Source organism: Lagenorhynchus albirostris, chromosome 2 (assembly GCF_949774975.1).
Source record: "Lagenorhynchus albirostris chromosome 2, mLagAlb1.1, whole genome shotgun sequence".
In the NCBI taxonomy this organism is placed as follows: domain Eukaryota; kingdom Metazoa; phylum Chordata; class Mammalia; order Artiodactyla; family Delphinidae; genus Lagenorhynchus; species Lagenorhynchus albirostris.
The window spans coordinates 16,381,617-16,403,414 of NC_083096.1; the positions used below are offsets into that span (position 1 = coordinate 16,381,617).

The 21,798-nt window shown below is 37.3% G+C and overlaps 1 long non-coding RNA gene across 2 annotated transcripts in view; it reads right to left on the reverse strand.

Annotated features, from left to right (window-relative positions):
- Positions 1-683: 683 nt before the first annotated feature.
- The window catches only part of LOC132515685 (uncharacterized), a 44,055-nt gene continuing 22,940 nt past the window's right edge, over positions 684-21,798 (reverse strand). For both annotated transcript variants that reach the window (XR_009539163.1, XR_009539164.1), the window contains exon 4: positions 684-1,600. This is a non-coding gene — a long non-coding RNA (uncharacterized LOC132515685). The remainder of the gene's footprint in view (positions 1,601-21,798) is intronic.

A 21,798-nucleotide genomic window follows, 5' to 3' on the forward strand; every position in this document is an offset into this window, starting at 1 on the left:
TGGAAAAATTCACATGGAAAATGAGTGCCTATTTACCTCTGACAATTGTTTTGATGGGTAGACCAAAGGGACTCATCAGTTTCATATGAATTATAAAATATGTGTCACGTTTGTTAAACTGTTGTACCTGTATAATTTGAGTTTGATTGTTCTGATCCTAAAATATTGTTCTACCCAGTGGAAATCACGATAATTATCCCAAATCTGTCCTGGAACTACAAGATCAACAGTGCAGAACTCTAAAACCAGTTATTTTGCTGGGAGAATTTCATAGAAAATTTTCAGTGATATTTCACCACTCAAACAATAATTTAAACCTATTGAGGTACTTCAAGACTTTTCTCAGATGCAAATGTAAACCTACTAGAACATCTGGACTATTCTGCCTTTTGTTTTTAGTCACTCACTAATCAAGGAAAGTGGAAATGTATAAGAACCTTAAAGATCATCTAATCTGACCACTTTATACTAGAAATGAGGCAATAAGGATGAAGAGAGGAAGCTATGTTTCAAACAGCCAAGGTTCAAATGGAATTTTTTCGTGGGCCATAAACATATTTTCAGTGATGTTGGTGGCTGCTGAAATGCCCAGGAAACTTTATACGTGGACATTATATAAATTGTTATTTATCACTTTTACAAATATAAATTGTTATTTATCACTTTTACTTTATAATCCCAATAGTAAATTAATGGCTCTCTAAATATTAATACAAACACATGGTCTTTAGTTTCTTTAAGATAAAGCATAGGACACCTACTCCATAGAATTCTCTTTATGCACAGCATTTACATGCATACATCAAGTATTTCTTTTTTTTTTTACATACATAAGAATTTCATTTTTCCTCTTGCTATTTATATTTCTTAAGTCTCCAATTCAATTGTAAGATATTAGGTGCAGAAACCTCTTTCCCCTTTTTTAATCACCTATAACATGTGGGGCATGTTCATGATAGGTTCCCATGATTCACCGCCGATGAATGAGTTCTAAAGGGAAGCATTTAAACTATTAAAGCTGATGGACTACGAACTCTGAACTCTTAGAAACCTTGGGAAAAAAATGTTTGTTTAAGGGTGACCTGAACAACCAAAGGACAATAATTCACACTATGACCTTGGATGAGTCAATTAACCTCTTTGGTCCTGGTTTTCTTCACCTGTAAAGCAAAGGGGTTGGCCAGAATGATGTCTAAAGAGCCTTCCAGGTCTCCACATTCTACAAACCTGTGTTACTTCATTACCTTGGTCTCTCTGTACAGTGTTAGGTTATAGCCGTCACCTCTTCTAATAGCCATTCAATCTTACTTCTAAAAGCCAGGTCCCACCGGTGTCGCTGGTAGCGGAGGCTGCATTGCTTGTTTCTAACCTGCAGTGGAGAATTCAGTGGTGGGGAACAGATGAGGATCGATGTCCCTGTTATGGCCACAGCTGGGACGCAATCTCAACCTTTGTGCAGAGGGGCTCTTTGCTTTGGGGTTGGGAGTATTTGACATGGCAGGAAGGAAAATGACCACTGGCAGGACAATCCCAGCAGGACAGCTTCATGTTTGGGGATGTCTTTGGTCAGCATATCACTCCCCTCCAGTGAGCATCTGGTCTGGAAAAAAACAAAAAAAAATGTGTATCTGTTGATCTGATAGCATTGGGAGGCTTCCTTCCTGTTCAGCAAAGTACAGAAATGGGTCCTGTGAAATCACAGACAAGTAGAATATCTCCCCTTTGCCCCCCATCCTTAGCTTTTCACTCCAACTGAGATACACGGCCAGTATCAGCAGTCTTTGCTCTACCCTCTGGAGACCTTCGGAGGGTAAAAGAGACTTAAAAAGAAAAACTCCTCCCCCAAATCATAAAACTGGCATGAATAGAACGTCTCCACAGCAGGAAAGCAAAAAGGAGGGAAGAAAGTTGGTTTAGGCAAAGGTGATATGAATATTCAACTCAAATAAATCTTATTAGGTGAGGGTATAGCAAAAGAAACAGCCAGAGGCAAGAGAAACAGGGAGACCCTACAGCTGTATTAAGGAAGGAAAATGCTGCCCACTTTTTCAGTTGAAGGTAAGTTCATTGACAAAGTACGGTTACAGGGACTTCCCTGGCGGTCCACTGGTTAAGACTCCATGCTCCCAATACAGGGGGCATGGGTTCGATCTCTGGTTGGGGAATTAAGATCCTACATGCTGCATGGCCAAAAAAAGAAAGAAAGAAAAAAAACCAAAGGTCTAGTTTAAAAAAAAAAAAAAATATATATATATATATATATATATATTAGAATAAAAAACAGCATTAAAAAAAAAAAGTAGGGTTACAAACAGCAGTCGTCTCCTTGGACAAAGCTAATGACTCACCTAAAAGCCTGGAGAAAGAAGACAAGTAGAAAATTACGAAAAATTACAATCTCTTCCTTACCACCATAACCCCCTTTACCGTGTCATTTCCTAAACTGCCCAAAACTTCTCCATTAAGACATTAGTAATGCTGACCAATAAGCTGAAAGAATAAGCAAGCCCTGTCAGACAGGCCTCCTGGCTGTCTTAGCGTTTGCTACTCCCCTGCCCCCAGCCTTTTCCCTGGGTATTTCCATGACTCTGTCTTTCTCAGCCTCAATGTCATCAACTCAGAAAAGCTTTCCCTGGCCACACAATTAAAGTAGCCTTCGCGTCCCACCGTCTATCGCCCAGTTACTTTCTATTTCCTCATCTGATTTTTTTCTCCAATAAAATTTATCAAAAATTTGAAATTAAAAAAAAAAGAATAAGCAAGCCCTTAGAAAAGTATGCCTATTTGAGAGTAAAGGATAAAAAAATCTCTTAGGGATGGCAATTTCAAAATTGAACAGTTTCAAATTATTCCACCTGTTTCTTCTGAAGACCACCAATTTTGCTTGGAAAGGTTTTTTTGTGTGTGTGTTTTTAAATTTAATAATAGGTTAGAAATCTTGTTGCTCATATCCTAAACATTTTCTACCCCATTATCTTCATTATTTTTCATTCACTTTCTCATTCTCACAATAAAAACTCGAGGAGACAAAAATAATAATTAACATAGGATTCCTATCTTTAGATTTATCAAGTCCATATCTGACTCAGATAGCAGAAGTTTAGAATACTGGCTCTTCTTATAAGCCAGTTATGGGCAAGCAAACTCTTCAAGCTTCAGTTTCTTCATCTGTAAATTAAAAATAAGAACATATTTCTAATAGAGTGTTGTACATAAAATACCTGGAATAGTCCTTGGAACATAGTGGGAGCTCAGTCAATAACAAGAATTATCTTTACCATCATTATTTTCTTGTGTGTTGTTAGCTACCTTCCAATTACGTACAGAGAGCTCTACTTCAATGAAGTTTCAGGCACAAGGCAATAAGTTATATTACATACATAATAAATCATCTTGCTTTTCTTATCAATTTCAAATCTGCAAAATCATAGGAACAGGAGGTGTCATACTCAGCCAAAACTATTCAAGTAGTATGTCACCAACAGGAACACTAAAAACAAATTGTCAGTGACAGTGATAATTGCTACCATTTATTGAGCTCTTATTATATATAAGGCCCATGATAAGGAATTTATATGGATTGTTTCCTTTCATCCTTTATAGAACCTCGTACGGAATTGGTATTTTTATCCCCACTTTCCAGATGAAGAACAGGGATGCTGCAGGGAGTTGCTTGGAAAGAATGCATCACATGTGTCCAAATTTACACAGCTAGTAGGCAAATGAACCAAGACGTGAAACCAGGTCTCTCTATGACAAAGTTTTATGCTTTTACACAGTATCGAGGGTCTAGTATCCTTCTGAAGAATTATAGCATTTTAGAAATTTAAAGGAGGAAGAAATTTGGGGTTTTTTTTAGCACAAGACCATCTTTTGAGAAAAAGCTTTCTCCCTTCTTAGTAAAATCCCTGTGTATGGAGCCTAAGACATATATACGTCCAAGTTCCCCAAAGTGATTTTTTTTTTTTTTTTTTTTTTTTGCGGTACGCGGGCCTCTCACTGCTGTGGCCTCTCCTGCTGTGGAGCACAGGCTCCGGACGCGCAGGCTCAGCGGCCGTGGCTCACGGGCCCAGCCGCTCCGTGGCATGTGGGATCTTCCCAGACCGGGGCACGAACCCATGTCCCCTGCATCGGCAGGTGGACTCTCAACCACTGCGCCACCAGGGAAGCCCCCAAAGCAATCTTGACAAAGAAAAACAGAGCTGGAGGAATCAGGCTCCCTGACTTCAGACTATAGTACAAAGCTAGAGTAATCAAGAAAGTATGGTACTGGCACAAAAACAGAGATATAGATCAATGGAACAGGATAGAAAGCCCAGAGATAAACCCATGCACATATGGACACCTTATCTTTAATAAGGGAGGCAAGAATATACAATGGAGAAAAGACAGCCTCTTCAATAAGTGGTGCTGGGAAAACTGGACAGCTACATGTTAAAGAATGAAATTAGAACACTCCCTAACACCATACACAAAAATAAACTCAAAATGGATTAAAGACCTAAATGTAAGGCCAGACACTGTAAAAGTCTTAGAGGAAAACATAGGCAGAACACTCTATGACATAAATCACAGCAAGATCCTTTTTGACCCACCTCCTAGAGAAATGGAAAGAAAAACAAAAATAAAGAAATGGGACCTAATGAAACTTAAAAGCTTTTGCACAGAGAAGGAAACCATAAACAGGACGAAAAGACAGCCCTCAGAATAGGAGAAAATATTTGCAAACAAAGCAACTGACAAAGGATTAATCTCCAAAATATACAAGCAGCTCATGCAGCTCAATATCAAAAGAACAAACAACACAATACAAAAATGGACAGAAGACCTAAGTAGACATTTCTCCAAAGAAGATATACAGATTGTCAACAAACACATGAAAGGATGCTCAACATCACTAATCATTAGAGAAATCCAATCAAAACTACAATGAGGTATCATCTCACACCAGTCAGAATGGCCATCATCAAAAAATCTAAAAGCAATAAATGCTGGAGAGGGTGTGGTGAAAAGGAAATCCTCTTGCACTGTTGGTGGGAATGTAAATTGATACAGCCACTATGGAGAACAGTATGGAGGTTCCTTAAAAAACTACAAATAGAACTACCATATGACCCAGCAATCCCACTACTGGGCATATACCCTGAGAAAACCATAATTCAAAAAGAGTCATGTACCACAATGTTCATTGCAGCACTATTTACAATAGCCAGGACATGGAAGCAACCTAAGTGTCCATCGACAGATGAATGGATAAAGAAGATGTGGCACATAGATGCAATGGAATATTATTCAGCCATAAAAAGAAACAAAATTGAGTTATTTGTAGTGAGGTGGGTGGACCTAGAGTCTGTCATACAGAATGAAGTAAGTCAGAAAGAGAAAAACAAATATCGTATGCTAACACATATATATGGAATCTAAAAAAAAAGTGGTTCTGAAGAACCTAGGGGCAGGACAGGAATAAAGACACAGATGTAGAGAATGGACTTGAGGACATGGGGAGGGGGAAGGGTAAGCTGGGACGAAGTGAGAGAGTGGCATGCACATATATACACTACCAAACGTAAAATAGATAGCTAGTGGGAAGCAGCTGCATAGCACAGGGAGATCAGCTTGGTGCTTATGACCACCTAGAGGGGTGGGATAGGGAGGGTGGGAGGGAGGGAGACGCAATAGGGAAGAGATATGGGGATACATGTGTATGTATAGCTGATTCACTTTGTTATGCAGCAGAAACTAACACAACACTGTATAGCAATTATACTCCAATAAAGATGTTAAATAAATAAATATATAGATCTTATGATTAAATACACATTTGGCTTGTATCTTATCAGTGCCCAAGTCCCTAGCTGGGAATGTCTGTTGACAAAAGAAGTTTACTGATACAATTGCACTAATGGCACTCATGTTGCTCTGGAAAAAACAAATCAACCTGGCTTTGTCTCAGAGGGAGGCACTGCAGGCACTATGAGGAAATCAGGTCTATTTTTTTATGTCTGGACTTGTAGAAAAACATGTTTTCCAAAGCTGATTTATAGCTTGTAGGCAAGTAGATGCTGGTCTGTTGAAGCAACTTGATCCAAGCCGAGAGAAAGCTGGAGAGAAGTCTCCCTGCTCTGAGCAAGAAACCCATGACCGACAGAGCCAGCCTCATCAGGAGCATCTGTGGTTTTAGTAAACCTCTTCTTCAAGCCTGACTAAATCACAAGGGCACCCTGACAATTCTCCAGAGAGAAAACCAGAAGCAAGAGGCCAAAACGACTCAACAAAAAGCTCTCAGGAGCTTACAGAGATGAGATTTAGAGCCCCGGCACTGACAACACACCAGACACTTATTGAGGACTCGCTGTGAGTCAGGCACCGTATTCCTTGCTTTGCACACATCCAATTCATTCAGTTCTCACAACAACCCCAAGAGGTAGGGATTAATATTATCCCCATTTTTCAGAGGAAGAAACTGAAGTTGAAAGCTGTTAGGTCACGTGCCTTAGGTATCTTAGGTGTAAGAGGTCCCTGGAAGTCTGGAGCCTGAATTGATGCATGTAACATCTACTATCCTAACTCTCTAGATCATGAGCCATTCTCCAAGGTAACGCTTCCATTTCCCTGCCCCTTGGTCCCTGGACTGAATTACCATGGACTTCATATTCACCCATCCCTGGAGACGTGGTGAATGTTGTTCAAAACTGCCTATATGTGTTGAACCCATACTTTATGCATATTTGTTCTATCATATCTCAGTATTGTTTCAAATTTTTCTTCCAGGGAAATCTTTGCTCTTTATTTGAAGGAAACATTAACAATAAAATTGTGATGGAAAATTGTGTCCTGAGTGTGCACTGATTCATTCATTTAGAAGATATTTATTGCAGTATAATGTAGTGATCGAAAGTGCAGGCCCCACACCAGACTGCTCATGTCTTAACATCAGTGTGACCATTCTCTAGCTGGGTGATCTTAGGTATATAACCTCTTTGTGCCTTGGTATCCATCTTCAACATAGGGGTAATAAGATAATGATAGTATATATTTCATGGAATTATGAGGATTAAAAATTAATATATATAGAATGTTTAGAACAGTGTCTGGCAAGAATGCTTAACAAATGTTAGCTGTTGTCATAGTCAGTTTGGGCTACTATAACAAAATACCATAGACAGAGTGGCTTAAACAACAAACATTATTTCTCACAGTTCTGGAGGCTGGGGAGTCCAAGGTCAAGGGCAGATTCGGTGTTTGGTAAGCTCTTTCTTCCTGGTTTGCAGACTTGCTGTATCCTCACATGGTGAGGAGAGGGCTTTGTCCTCTTCCTCTTCTTATAAGCACACTAATCCCATAATGAGGTTCCCACCTTCATGACCTCATGGAAAGCTAATTATCTCCCAAAGGCCCCACCTCCAAATTCTATCAATTGGGGGTTAGAGCTTCAATATATGAATTTGGGGGAAGACAAATTCAGTCCATAGCAACTTTGGATGTGATTATGATTATTTGCTGGGTGTCTTAGCTCTGTGCCAAAGATTGTGCTAAAAGCTTGGGTTGCAGAAATGGATGCCAGTGGATGGCTAGCTTGCACAGTTTTTTACATAATTATCTCACGTAAAAGAAAAATGTGTAGTTGGTAAGTAGAAAGGGCTCCATTGCCTCTAGGTCCCTGTTTCAAAATGCTTTCCCATGGAGAAGAGATAGAACTCATCTTTAGCAGTTTGTTGAAAGGCTGTAGGAAATCAGCTTCAGTTGTTTGTGACTAAGTCCACCCAAGGCCATAGAACCTTAGGTGACATCTTCCTAAACTGATGCAGCTGTAATTCCATTGAACTAGTGAGACTTCCTCAATTGCAACATAAAATATGTAATAATTAACAGCTTAGATATGTCAAGCAATTTTCAAGGCATTTAAAAATTATTAATTCATTAATTTTCAGAATAATTCCATGAATTAAGTGCTATTATTATTCCATGTTAAAGATGAAGAAACAGGCACAGAATGGTGAGTACCTAGGGACATACAGCTTGTAGGTAGCAGAGCCCAGTTTGGCTCCAGCATCTTTGCTCTTAAATGCTGTATCATAGTGCCTTTTTATACTTAAAGAAGACTGCCTACGTCTCTGATAATTCAATGGTTATTCATATAAACTATGATTGATAAGGATATACAAAGAGCTCTGGATTGCATAGTTCAGAAATTCAGTGTCACATTCATGAGCATTTCTTCAATAAGAAATAACAGTTCCTGGATCTCTGTCTCACCAAGGACTAGAAACTTCATGGCACTAAACAGCTGCACCTCCAGTCTAATTACTCAAATACATGAGCTCATTGGGTTTACACAGAACAAGCCACTTGCTGATTTACTGGTCTTTTCACACATCAGTGAATTGTTTCGTGTTATGAAAACATAACATGATTCAAATGCATTGATAGAGCTTGTTTGAGGAAGCACAGATAGCTTCTATTTGGTGGGTAAAATATGTATAGGTAGTCTAAGTCTCAATTTGACATTTCAGCAAGCATTACATTTATAGAAGGAAGTCTAAGCAAGCAGAGGTCTTTCTAAACAGAGTAACTTAGAGGGGTGGCAGGTAGATTTCCATTTGATGTAGCATCCTATACACAGGTGAGCAAATTAAGGTTGCAGTCCTTTTGTCAATTGGGTGAAATTGTTTTCTTTCTTTTTTCATAACTCTTTCAATTATACCCTCTATAGACTCACTTTTAGAAGTTATCAATGAGGACCATGCCCCAAGTACTCCTGAGGTAGATGGGAACTTTCCCAGAAACCAGAGAACCTTCCTTGGTCTTTTCCCCAAACATTCATGTTTCCATTACCCCATACAGCCTGCCTTTTGGTAGCATCCAAACACACAAGGGGGAATTCTACGAATGCCTCAAATCAAATGCCTAATTTGGTCATTCAGTCATTTGTCTACAAATTTTTTTTTGTTTATTCTTTTTTAGGGATGGATCTATGCTTCAATTCTCTACTGCATTCTTAAGTTATGCACAGAACATGAACAAAAATTCAGTGGAATTTTACTTTCAAATTTTAAGTCTAGTTGCCTCAGGGTAGGTTAGTTCTTCACTTGAGTTCATCCTTGTCTTCTGTGTTGAGACTGCACGAGGATAAATGCAAATGATGCATAGGCAGAATGGTGATCATCAAGGTTTGAAATGAGAATAGAGGATCCAGGATGGAATGCCATTCACTTTATCCATTCACCCTCAATTCACCCTCGTAAAAACTGGTATAAATGCCTTTCAACAATCTGGAACTTCAGCACGGGGAGGGTCTATCAAGTTGCTGGGGAGGATTGGTCTTCTGCCATCTACAGAGCTTAGGTACTTCGGGAGAGCTAAGATTTCTCCTCCTAGCCATTCTCTTACTCATCAGAGCTCCATTTTAGGGGACTCTGTGGATCAGTTAACTATTGAAACCACTCTCAGTTCATATCCATGAAAACAGATAATTAGCATGTAGCGATACTTGCTCTATATTTTCTATAGCAGGAGAATATACATCTTGATGAACTCTATCCGATAGAAATAAAATGGGAGCCACATATGTAACTTAAAATTTTCCAATAGCCATGTTGAAAAGAACAAAAAGAAGCAGGTGAAATTCATTTTAATATCGTATTTTGTTTAACCCACATATCCCAAGTATTATCATTTCAATACATAATCAATATACCAATTATTAATGAGATTTTTTATCTTTGGTACTAAGTCTCCATCCTGATTAGCCACACTTCAAGTGCTCAATAACCACATGTAGCCAGTGGCTACCTTACTGGGCAGTGAAGCTCTAGATCATCAAAAAGAGGTGGCAACTCATTAAGTAAAGTTAAAATAAAGTGCCTCCAGACCATTTTATTTGACTCAAAATTGTTAGTTTCTGCCGAGACACCATAATTATATACGATTGTATACAATTAGCTTAAAGATAAAGGTTCTATGTAAACAGGAATGTATTCTAAGCTGATAGAGTCAAACTGTAATAAATTTCTTTTCACAAGATCAAAGGTCAAGGATATTTCTATAGTTCACAGATGTTCTCAAAATTTTTGTACTATAATTAACAAAATGCTCCATAAAAAGTTAAAAGTGAGTAACGTGGATTAATAGTAAAATGTGCTCATTTGTTGCTGACTAAAGATCTTAAGGACCAAAATTATTGCCATCTACATAGCTTGATTACATAGAAGTTTCATTAATGTAAAAAGAGATATACATTTGACAAAATAACAGGTAGCCTCTTCTATATCATTCATTTTAATTTGATTAATAATTTGTGTTTATGTTTTTTCCCTTATTTTCTCTAACAACCAAAATCCCAAAAAACAAGTCCACATTTACCTAAACCCGAAATAAAAGTGGTAATCTGTTGATATGGAATAAGAGGGGGACCATTCTGTCAAACCACCAAAGAGAAAATTTCTACATCTACATACAGAAGAAAATCACAATTAAAATTCTAAACAACCTCATATTATACTTTGCACTGAATAGTATTCATTATATCCTTTTATCTTTTTATGCTGAAGGGAGTAGATGCAGGTCCATTGACAACTACATCAAAAGTGAAGATATTGGCAGTTTCTCCTCAAGTTAAAGATACAAGTATTATAATGACCCAGCAGTATTACTCTTGGATATTTAGTCAATAGTAATAAAAACATGTTCAAAACATTATTTTAAAATGTTCATGGCTTACTTAATAATAGTAAACAGCTAGAAACAACCCAAACATCCATCAACAGGTGAATGGATAAACAGTTGTGATGTACTCACACAATGGAGTGTGAACACAGCCATAAAGAGGAACAAGCTACTGAGAGGGGGAAAATCTTGAATACTGTATAGCTCAAAAATAATGTGACAAGCAAAAGAAGTATGTCCCCCATATAATTACATCTACATGATGCTCTAAAACAAGCAAAACTAAGTTATGGTGACAGAATTCAAAACAGTTGGGCAGCTGACTAGAAAGAGGCATGAGGAAGTGTGAGTGATAATTGAATTGTTCCATAGCTTGATTGAGGTGGTGGTCATATTGCTGTATACTTTTGTGAAATGTCATTGGACTGAGCACTTAAAACCTATGCATATATAAATAATAAAATAAATTCAAAATTAAATAAAAAACTTTAAAAATGAATAAAAGGACAACGGTCGCTTTTATTCAGACTGTAGTTACACCCTGTTCTTGCATGATAGCTTTCGGTCTCTTCAACCTATTTTACAGATATTTTAACTCCCCCTTCTCCTTCCCAATTCGCACTAAGAATGAACAATGAAGAGTCTCCTGATGACTGTTTTCACTGAAGAAAGAGCTAATATTAAGTGAAAATATGGATGGGGATTTGCAGTCTACTCACACTTCTCCATCATTTCTACAATAGTTGTATTATTTTTTGGCAGATATTCAATGGTGACAAGTGATTTTTTGAAATGTAAACAATTAGTATATAAGATTCCGCACATTAAACAGATTTCATGGTCTCTTTATTCATCTTGAACTTGATAATTTCTGGAAATTTTGAAACAAGGGGTTTCTGGTTACTTTCCAATGATGTTTAACAGTTAAGACTTAAAAATACAGAAAAAAGCATTATAAGTTTTATCCAAAATGATTATGGCCATCATTTGAATAAAATACAGATTTTGCAAGCTGTAAAGCATATCATTACTACATACTGGCCTAAGTAAGGTTTGGTTCACAAACTATAGAGCTCTAACCAAGTCATTAAATCTATCGAAAAGGGCCTCATTTGAGAAGCAATAAAATTTTTAATCATTTTATTATTAAAAAAGTGTTTAATATGTAGCTAATTAAATGCCAAAGGCAGGTTATCTGAGTTTAACCTTCAAAAAGAAAATGATGTATCAAAGTCTGCCGTTGGCATCATGGGATAGAAATGTCATCCTCATAATCATTGCGTGACAACTAGCTGGTGGCCTTTTCTAGAGCTATAGTTAAATTACCTGATTAAATTAATAGCCATTTAGATGTTTTAGGAACTGCACAGACCTATACTAAATGAAAATTAGGTCCATTACATTTTCTGAGTGGGCTAGATAGACTCTAAAATAAAACACGTATGCCATTGCCCACATTACTTAGATTAAGCAATTAAAAGCTCTTTCTAAAAAGCGACTAATTCCCTGTAAAGTACAGACAACTGGATTTACACTAATGACCAGAGGTAAGTTTTTTTTTCTGCTTATTTTTCCCTATCCTCAAATTCTCTGTTTATTTTAAAATAAAATATTAAAATTTGAACACACCTAAATATGTAACTAGATAGCTATTTGTAAGTATATTTCTGTAAGACAATGAACAGTGATTATGTGTAAGTAAAACAGTAAATTAGAAAGTAAAATAAAAAGTCATCCTAATTGGGAATTCACCAAACCATTATTGAAGCATTCTAGGTAACAGCTTTGAAACTATTCAGTCTCGAACGTTTGGAAAGAATACAAAAAGAATTCATGACTTCTTTCCTTACTATGTTGATTCTTTCATGTGAAATCCAGATCATCAAGTAAGTAAATACGCCAGAAAATGCAAACAGCATATTTATTAACTTAGTTAAGAAGCAAACTACTATTCTCTCCATACACCTCCAGTTGCAAATGAATACAGATTGCACGTGTAAGTTTTAAGGACAAAAGGTATGGTCACTGCTATATGCCTAGTACCTAGAATAGCATCTAACACATAATAGGTATTCCATAAATATTTGTTGGATTGAAGGCAAGGCTGAAATGTTTTCTCAGTTTCAATTAATAATATTTATTTAAAAGTCATATTGACATATCAAAATCCCTTGTTTTGACAGCATGTTATAAAACTAAATATTCAGCAAGGAATTTTTAGTCCAGTGCCATTTGATAGGTAACTAATAAAAAATGAACTGCATCAGTGTGGGAACTTTATTTATAATTAAGATTTTGCCTAACTTCATTTCATTTCATACTTATCAAGGATACAATGTTGTATCCTATTCAGGGACTTTAAGGTGTTCAAAATAGATACAAACTCTTAACAATATTTCTTAAAATCCTTCTTGTGGCTATAAAGCTTAGATCTACTGTAACATCTGGTACTATTTACAGATAAATTTCACCTGTGACATGATCATGATGTTTTAAACATAAAGCAGAAAGAACCAAGGCAGCATTGATAAGACCGTGTAAACAGATCACTCTTTGGGAATCAACAGTGCTTACATCGTAACTTGGTTGCACGTGAGTAGGTCTTTATTCGTTGAATCCTCATTTATTGGGAGGCTTATGGTGTGCCTGCATTGCATTAGACACTTTGTAGAAATACAAAGAGTAATAAAACAGCCGATGTTTTAACTCTTGTGTAAATAAATAACCAACACTGAATATGAAAGAGTAATCAAAAATGTGCATGAGCCACATTAGAAAAGTGGAAAAGTACAATCACCATAGTGAGACAGAAGTGATGAACCGTCTCATGGATGGTGAAGGCAAGCTGGGAAAGAAGTTAAAAAAAAGAGTGTTCAGAATTGTTACATGACAAAATGAAGATGGAAACTTGTACATGAGGATGTCAAATCCAAAAAACAAATCCTAAAAACCATGTGTGAGAAACTAGATTTAATTGAATACAGATCCTTCTTAGAAAATGTCAGAATCTGATGTAATGGATTGCATTTTTTAGGTTGTTTTATTGGTATGTCAAAAAAAATCTCTAAGTACTCTGTGATTTTTTTCAAAGTTACCATGGAAAAAATTCCTACAGAAGAACATCATAGGATATTTCCATAATAGAGAAGATAGAGGAATGTTGTTATATTTACAGGAAAGCACAGAAATAAAAATTTAAGACTTTCACGGACCATGGGCTTTCGAATGTATTCTATAGATAGCATGCTGTGTCCCACTGACCCAAAGCCTAATTGTCCTGGTAAGGGAGTTGTGAGGAGAACACCCAAATTCAGCTCATGGTAAGGGAGGAAAGAGTGGGAAGAAATAACCAGGTAATCATAAGAGAGATGGATCTAAGACAGAACATATTGGAAAATCAACCTTGACAAACAATTTTAAATTACCTTTCCAGTCTAAGCCCGTCTTAAGTTTTAGTTGTTTTGCCTGTCAAGAGGCTGGCTATTTGACAAACAGTAACATTGACAGGAAATTCCTTATACATTCATAGAAGCCTGTCTCAACCTAGATCCATTTTGGATGTCACTAGAGCTAATTGAGAATAGTATTCAAGCTGTACAATGGATTATGTACAAGATCTCCAGGGAGATCTTGGAGTTCATTCATAAGGGCTAGAAAAATATTTAGTCTATTCACCCCACATACACAATGCTTCTTTTTTATGTAAGATCTAGTATTGAAGTATTGTAGGTAATGGTAATAACCATGATTTCCTACCCACCTGCTATGCTCTGTACTTACTAGGATTTTTCAACCTTTACACTATGGATACTTGGGCCAGATAATTGTTTGTTGTAGGGCCTGTCTTGTGCTTTATAGGGTGCCCAGCAATATCCTTGGCCTCTGAACACTAGATACCAGTAATACCCCTTCTCTAGTTGTGATAACCAAAAATGTTGCTAGACTTTGCCAAATGTCCCCTGGGGTGGGAGACAGGAAAGAGGGCACAAGGTCATCTCCTATTGAGAACCACTATTATAAATGACCATTTACTTATTGCCTATTTCTTTTTATAACAATCCTGCATGGTAGGAATTATTATGCCTATTTTAAAAATGAGAAAACTAAGTTTTATAGGAGGATTTAAACCTGGGTCTTTTAACCACAATCTTTATTCTGCACACCATGCTCTATTATCTCCACCTTTAAAGATTTTTTACTCTGAATTTTCTAAAAGATTTAACATTAACCCCAGAAACAACCTTGTGATACACGTCTAGAATTGACTGTCCTTAACATACTCAACCACATTGAGTGTGTGGTTCAGGATTTTCTTTTAGGGTTGCTTTGTCTTATCTACCAAGCCTACTTCTAATCTACTGTTCTATCTTGTTACAGCCTCACGGTCATTTTTGGATGGCAAGCAAGGAAATCAAAAACTTTGGGTGACTTTGATTGTTTGCTGATTTTCAGAAATGTTTTGTATGTGTTTTATGGGGTAAAGAGAAGGAACTCTTAAATAAATCTCTGTAATTCATAAAAATATTGTTTGATGTTCATACCAAACAGTAAAACTTTCTCTCTCATCTTATCATTGTGACTCTGTTTGCATATTTGTGAATCTGTCAAAAGATTTAGGGATTCCTAGTGGTTTTACAAGTTGAATTGATTAGGGCAATGATGAAGGAATTGCGTTATCTCTTTTTCCTGCTACCAACTTCCATAATTACTCCATATCGTGTTCTAAGTTGCTTTTGAAAAGTTCTGCCTAATGGAAGAGTTTCCTCCCTCAGTTCAACAAAAGCAACTGTTTGGTGTTACATCATATATGTTTTTACCTGATTACCCAGCACAGAAGTCGAGGTTGAAAAATGTCTGTTGAATGAATAATAAATAACGAACTAATGTCAGATCCATAAATAATCGGCAGATTATTGAATTCGGCTACACATAAAAGATGTTTTATTGCTATTAGCTGCAGTGAGTCACCTGCAGGACTGGAGGAGAATATTAGAGATGATCATTTCTTTAATTTCTAAAACTCACTCTTCCCCTCTCCTCCACCACTACCAATTTATGTGGTGGGAAGTCAGGAAAAAGGTAGTGTCGGTTCTTTTTAAAGGAAGAATTAGGTACTTGCGAAGTTTGGGCTTTCACACTTAAAACATTCATTAACATGGAGAAAAAAAATGTAGAGTATGAAGAAAGAATAAACTATTACTTTTGCCCGTTCTTCTGAAATAATAGTCTAAAGTTTTCCTTTGAATGTTATAGTATGGCTCTTTAGACTGTAGAAATCACTCATATCTACGATAATTCAATTTTTTTTAAAAAAGAGCTGTGTATACAGATTATCAGACAAACTAGAACAAGGAAAGCAAAATCGTCACTTTACAATTGATTGTATTGATCAAGAATTTTGAATCTTTTTATAATTATGAAATGTTAGCATGAGTGTTATTATTTGATTTACTGACATTCTCATCCTTCCTTACACAAGTATATTATGATTTTTAGGAATTATAGAATGCCACATTTTGAAGCTAAAAGTGACCTAATGTTACCTGTTCCAATCCACATTCCCCTCTTAAAACGAACAAACAAAAAACCCAAAAAACAGCTGAAGAAAAAAAAAACAATGAAACTTAAGAAGTTACCTTATACCAGACCTTGCCTTCCTTTTTCAATTAAGTAAAAATGTAACTGAAATTTTTAAGTTTTAATTTGAAGTTGTGAAATAGGTCATTATTTTGACCCTTTAAGCTCCAGGGAGCATTCCCAGCATTATCAGAATGTATAGTAAAGAGTCTTTCTCTAAATCTGTTGTTCAGATGACATGGGTTGAGATTTCTGCCAGTTTTAAGCAGGGGGCCTTGCGTTAGCTTCTTAACCGTTCTTTGCCTCAGTCTCCTCTTATAGGAAATAAGCGCTTCAGCTTTGATCTCTGAAGACCCTGCTAGCGTTTCTTCTCTGACTATAGCTCCTATTGGATTTTCCTTCTACAAAAAGCAGACTTCTTTTCTTAGCCTTAAGAGGGGTGAGGGTTAAAACCTATTTTCAGTATTTATTTTGAAAGTGTTCCATCCACTGAGCTGCCATTTGATTAACCAAAATTTCTAGGAATATCTCTCTTTAAAGTAACTTTTGAAGTGGAGAGTTAGAATCCATAATGAACACCAGGAATGAGCAAGTTTCATAACCTCAAAGGGTCAGGTCATGACAACCTAAAAGGATCATGACACACATACTAGTAGTAAATTTCCCAGTAAAATGCCACAAACAGCAAACATTTACTGGGAACCTACTCTGTGCTCAAATCTCATTTCCCTTTACTTAATCTCTGCAGTGATCTCATCTACATCTGGACTTTAAACTACCATGTGTATCCTTAATTCATCACACCACATCTTCCTTCTGAGCCCTGGACCCATGCATATTGGAAATAATTTCCACATGTTTGTCCCACAGGCACCTCAAATACATTAAGTCCAAACAGTCCTTTCTATCCACCTTCTAATCTCTTCCAACACTTCTCACCCATGTGAATAGGGCTACTACGCCCTTCGTCTTCTAATGCAATAAATGTGAGGGACCCTGAGGGCAAATAAGAAAAATGCGATTAGTAAAGAGGAGGTGAACTCTGAAGATGGAGAAACAGAAGGTGGGAAGACAGGCAAAAGATTGTTATGATTGACCAACCAGACATGGTAGGATAAAAAGGTTTGGAATGGGAAATAGGCATGACCACTTCATAAATGAATGATGAATGAATGAATGGCTGTGTGCATGTAATTTGTGTGTGTGTGGTTTATTAAGAAAAATAATAAGACGAAGAAGAGTTGCTGAAGGGAACCACATTGATGCACTAACTCTTAAATCATCTAAAAGGCATGTTATCATTAGTTCTTACTTCTTTGTTGACGAGTTCATAGAAAGGGCAGGCTCACTTTTATTGGAAGCGTGAGGAGAAGGCAAAATCTGAAAATTGCAACCATTTTCAAACTAACTGTGACTTGGCTCAGTGTGTTTTGAGGCAAGGAGTGACAATGAAACATCCTTCGTTCAGTGGGGACTCTTCACTCTGAGTTCTTCCTTGGAGAAGGTTAGCAACGTCTTCCTCACTTATGGAGTGCATGATAACTTTATCAAAAGGCTTGGCACACTGTACTCAGTCCTTTTTCCTGTCTCAAAAGTGTGCTGATATGTCCAAAAAGGTGATGTCAGCATGATGATCATTTTCTAGAGAATCCAATATATTTCCATGCCAGTTGATCTCTAGGCACGAACTTTAAGTTGCATTTTGTACTGTTATCAAACATTACCACTTAGATTTTTAATTTACAAAGATATATTAAAGCTTGTCCAGCAAAAGTAAGCAGCTCATTTGTGCCTTTGTGGATGGGGAAAAGCAGGGCATCAAATATGTGTCTGTCACTCCCACACTCATGATTCTCCAAATGATGAGTAGAGAGAAACCCATCTCTTTCACACATTGAGGGTTGCTAGTTTTATGTTCCTTACTTGATTATAATCTCCAGGAAAGCAAAGGCTGTGCCTCACTCCTAATCGATGAGCTAAAGTTAGAGCAAAACCAATACGTTCCTGCTCCAAGAAGTTTATCATAGAATACATGGAGGAACATATGTATAAATGAACCATAATGTAAGTATTATGTCAGTGGGTCTCAAACTTGGCCATGCATGAGAATCACCTGGAAGGTGTGTTAATCCACATATTACTGGACCCCCACCACCAGAGTCATTAATAGAGTAGATGTTAGGTTGTAATAAGGAAGAACTTTTGTATTCTGTTAAGCTAACTTTTGTATTCAAGTTAAGCACTAAAGGGATGTTTCCTATAAGCTTAAATTATACATAATGGCCCATCTCCAGGAACCCTGCCTCCCAAGTAATGAGCGTTAAGTTAAAATACCTTGTTTGGCTCACAGGAAACATCCTGCCCAGGCCCACCATGAATGGCTGCAGGAAAAAAGAAATGAACACATCTCCGGAATCTGGCTAAAACAAGGACTGCATCCCCCTCCCCTTTTAGTATAAAAGAAGCCTGAATTCTAACACGGGGAGGATGATTCTTTGGGACACAAGTCCACCATCTTCTCAGTCTGCTGGTTTTCCAAATAAAGTCACTATGCCTTACCCCAAAAACTCTTCTCTTGATTTATTGGCCTGTCATGTGGTGAGCAGTATGAGCTTGGACTTGGTAACAGGGTGATGCTAAGCCTTTGCATTTTTAATGAGTGATGCTGATTCTGCTGGTCTGGGGACCACACTTTGAGAAGACTAAAATATGGTGTCAGTGGTGGGTAGGTGAGATTATATTTACTCCCAAATAATCATAAGATGGCGGGGCTGACTTAAAATTTTAGACTTGAAAGGGAATTCTGAGATCTTCTAATTTAATTTCCCAAATATTTTGTAACACGAGTGAATAGTGGTGGGTCCGTATTCCTGACCCAACTTTTCTCCAACTTCTTTTCTGCTTCCCAAATGAGGTTTCCCAGATCTAGTAAAATCCCCGAAAGCCATCCTGCATTTGTGTCTCCCATATAAAATAGCTGTGGAAATCAATAACAGTTCTGTGTGTATAGCGATCTCAGAGGTTGCTTATGGGTTTTATTCCACCAGTAGAAATAACAGAAAAAATACACATGCATTAGATTGATTTTGGTCCCTTTGCTCTACTTTTAGAGGAAAAAATGAATATGAAAATATGTGTCCTTTCTGTGCTTTTTCTCCCAGGAATTTCCCTTTTTATTTCTCAGGCTAAGTTGGCTGCCATCTGAATGGGAATATAAGGCTCCCTGGTCCTTTTCACCCACCATTATGCAGAGTCAGTTTTCCACCATTTAGAATTTAGTGCATCTTTGGTGAAGCCTGACAGGTACATGGAGGGTTGGTGGAGAGAGGTTGGAGGAAGGTAAGAGGGCTAAGAAAACAGCCATATAATTTATAATCTTCATGACCATAAAAGCACAGCAAGCAGATACGGTTGAGCGCGCTGTCACGGGGGCACTAGCCAGGCCTCCGCAAGCTACAGGGTCTTGTTTCATTGTCCTGTGACCTGCATCACAGTGCACAAAAGTCCCACTCTAGGGCCATAGCTAATCTGCTCTGACAGAATAGGAAAACAACTGCAGAACTCTGCAGCTTCTCTTTCCCATAACCAGGAGGTCAAATGCAAGCAACAGAACTACATTCTTTTGGAGAACCATCGTGACAAGTTAGAGCATCCAGAACTTATGATCAGGCTTTGACTCTGTGCTTTCATAGCTGCTACTGCAATGCCGCCTAGATGCTAAGTGCGTGGGTTTGGAGTTCACATTTTCGTTCTGCCATTTGTGAGCTGGATAACCTTAGCTTCTACTTCAATAAGTTGCATCTTATTTAACTATAAGATGGTGATCAGAATAAAGCCAAACACTGAGCGTTGTTAAGAGAAGTGAAAAAACTAATCCATGTAAGATGCAGAGTACAGGACACGTCCCATAGGAAGCATTTTTGATTATGACAGATACCTCATCAGTATATGTGTGATATGTCAGGCTAATTTATTTAGACCTGCTTATATATTTCTTGGCTGTTCATCTTTATCTATTAAAGAGACTGTCCTCAATTTCAACAGGTTAGGCTGATCAACTAGGCAAATCACAACAGTGAAAAACTCACACCTTGACCACATTGTGACAATTACCTGAATTGTCACAAGGAAACAGTTACAAATGTGTTCTGCAAAGGAGAGCTTCACAAAATGTTAACCCTGCATGGGTTTCTTATAATCAGTTCTTTTTTTATTATTATTGAAGTATAGTTGATTTACAATGTTGTGCTAATTTCTGCTGTACAGCAAAGTGACTCAATTATACACATATATACATTCTTATTTTATATTCTTTTCCATTATGGTTTATCCCAGGAGATTGGATATAGTTCCCTGTGCTCTACAGTAGGACATTGTTTTTTATCCATTCTAAATGTAATAGTTTGCATCTACTAACCCCAAACTCCCCCAAACCCCAAACTCTTATAATCAGTTCTTATCCTTCCCTTGACACAGTTCACCTTGGAATAATGTAATAATCACAATAAAGATACAACTAAAGCAAAGTAATTAATTTCATGTGCTGTTTTGCCATCGATGAAACATGATACCACCTCCATCAGGTCACAAATAATGTCTTACAATAAAAAGCTCCCCTAACGTTAAAGAAATGCTGTACATAGACTCTGCAAACTGAACTCCTTCAGATTAGCCTCTGTATCAATGAGTCCTTTTGTTAGTGGACAAGGAAATAAAGGAGGTAGCAGTCAGCATGCAAGCGTTACTTTTTAGATTTGAAAAGAAGATGATCCATGGGGATGTTTCTGATCTACAGTGAAACGTAATATTCTGCTCAGGAGTTGACATTAGTATCACTATATTGGCGAAGGAGGGGCAGGGGGACAGAGGAGATGCTGCATATTTTTTGCTTGTTTCCTCTCTCATTAACTGGAAACGTGACCGTGTTAGTAGCAAGTGTTCTATCTGGTGTACAAAAACCGAGCACTTAGGCATTTTTGAGTGATAATTCAATAGGATTAAATTACACTCATGTGACAGCTCAACTTCGCTAATGAGGTACATTTCAGTAAACTGTTGACAGAACCGTCTGGAAGGTTTCTTTAATTTACTAACATGTAACAACATGGGAAAAGCATTAGTCAACTAGATGAAGATGAATAAGCAGTGAGGTCTAGGGGTATTTTACATTAATACCTGACAACCTGAAAGGGTTTTTTCACCTGTTCCATTTAGCCCAAGGCAGGCACAGAATCACTGGTACCTATTAGTGTGGTTGACTTACCAAAGCAATGAAGGGAATTACCTAGAAGAGGGCTGAGTGGAAAATATGTCAGAGAAATTTCTTTTCCGTCCAGTTAACAGGAAGCATGTTCCTTGCAAAGTGGGGGATGGTTGCCCTAAAGTTGAAAGAATGGTTCAAAGCTTTTCAGATGGCTACACCAACATTTTCATTTTCAAATTCTTTGAGTTTGTCTTTACAGATGAAAAAATCTGTCTGTATAGATTTCTAGCCAGATGTTGATTGGAAATAGTGTAAGGTGCTCAACTAAATAATTTATTCCAAGCCAAGAAAAG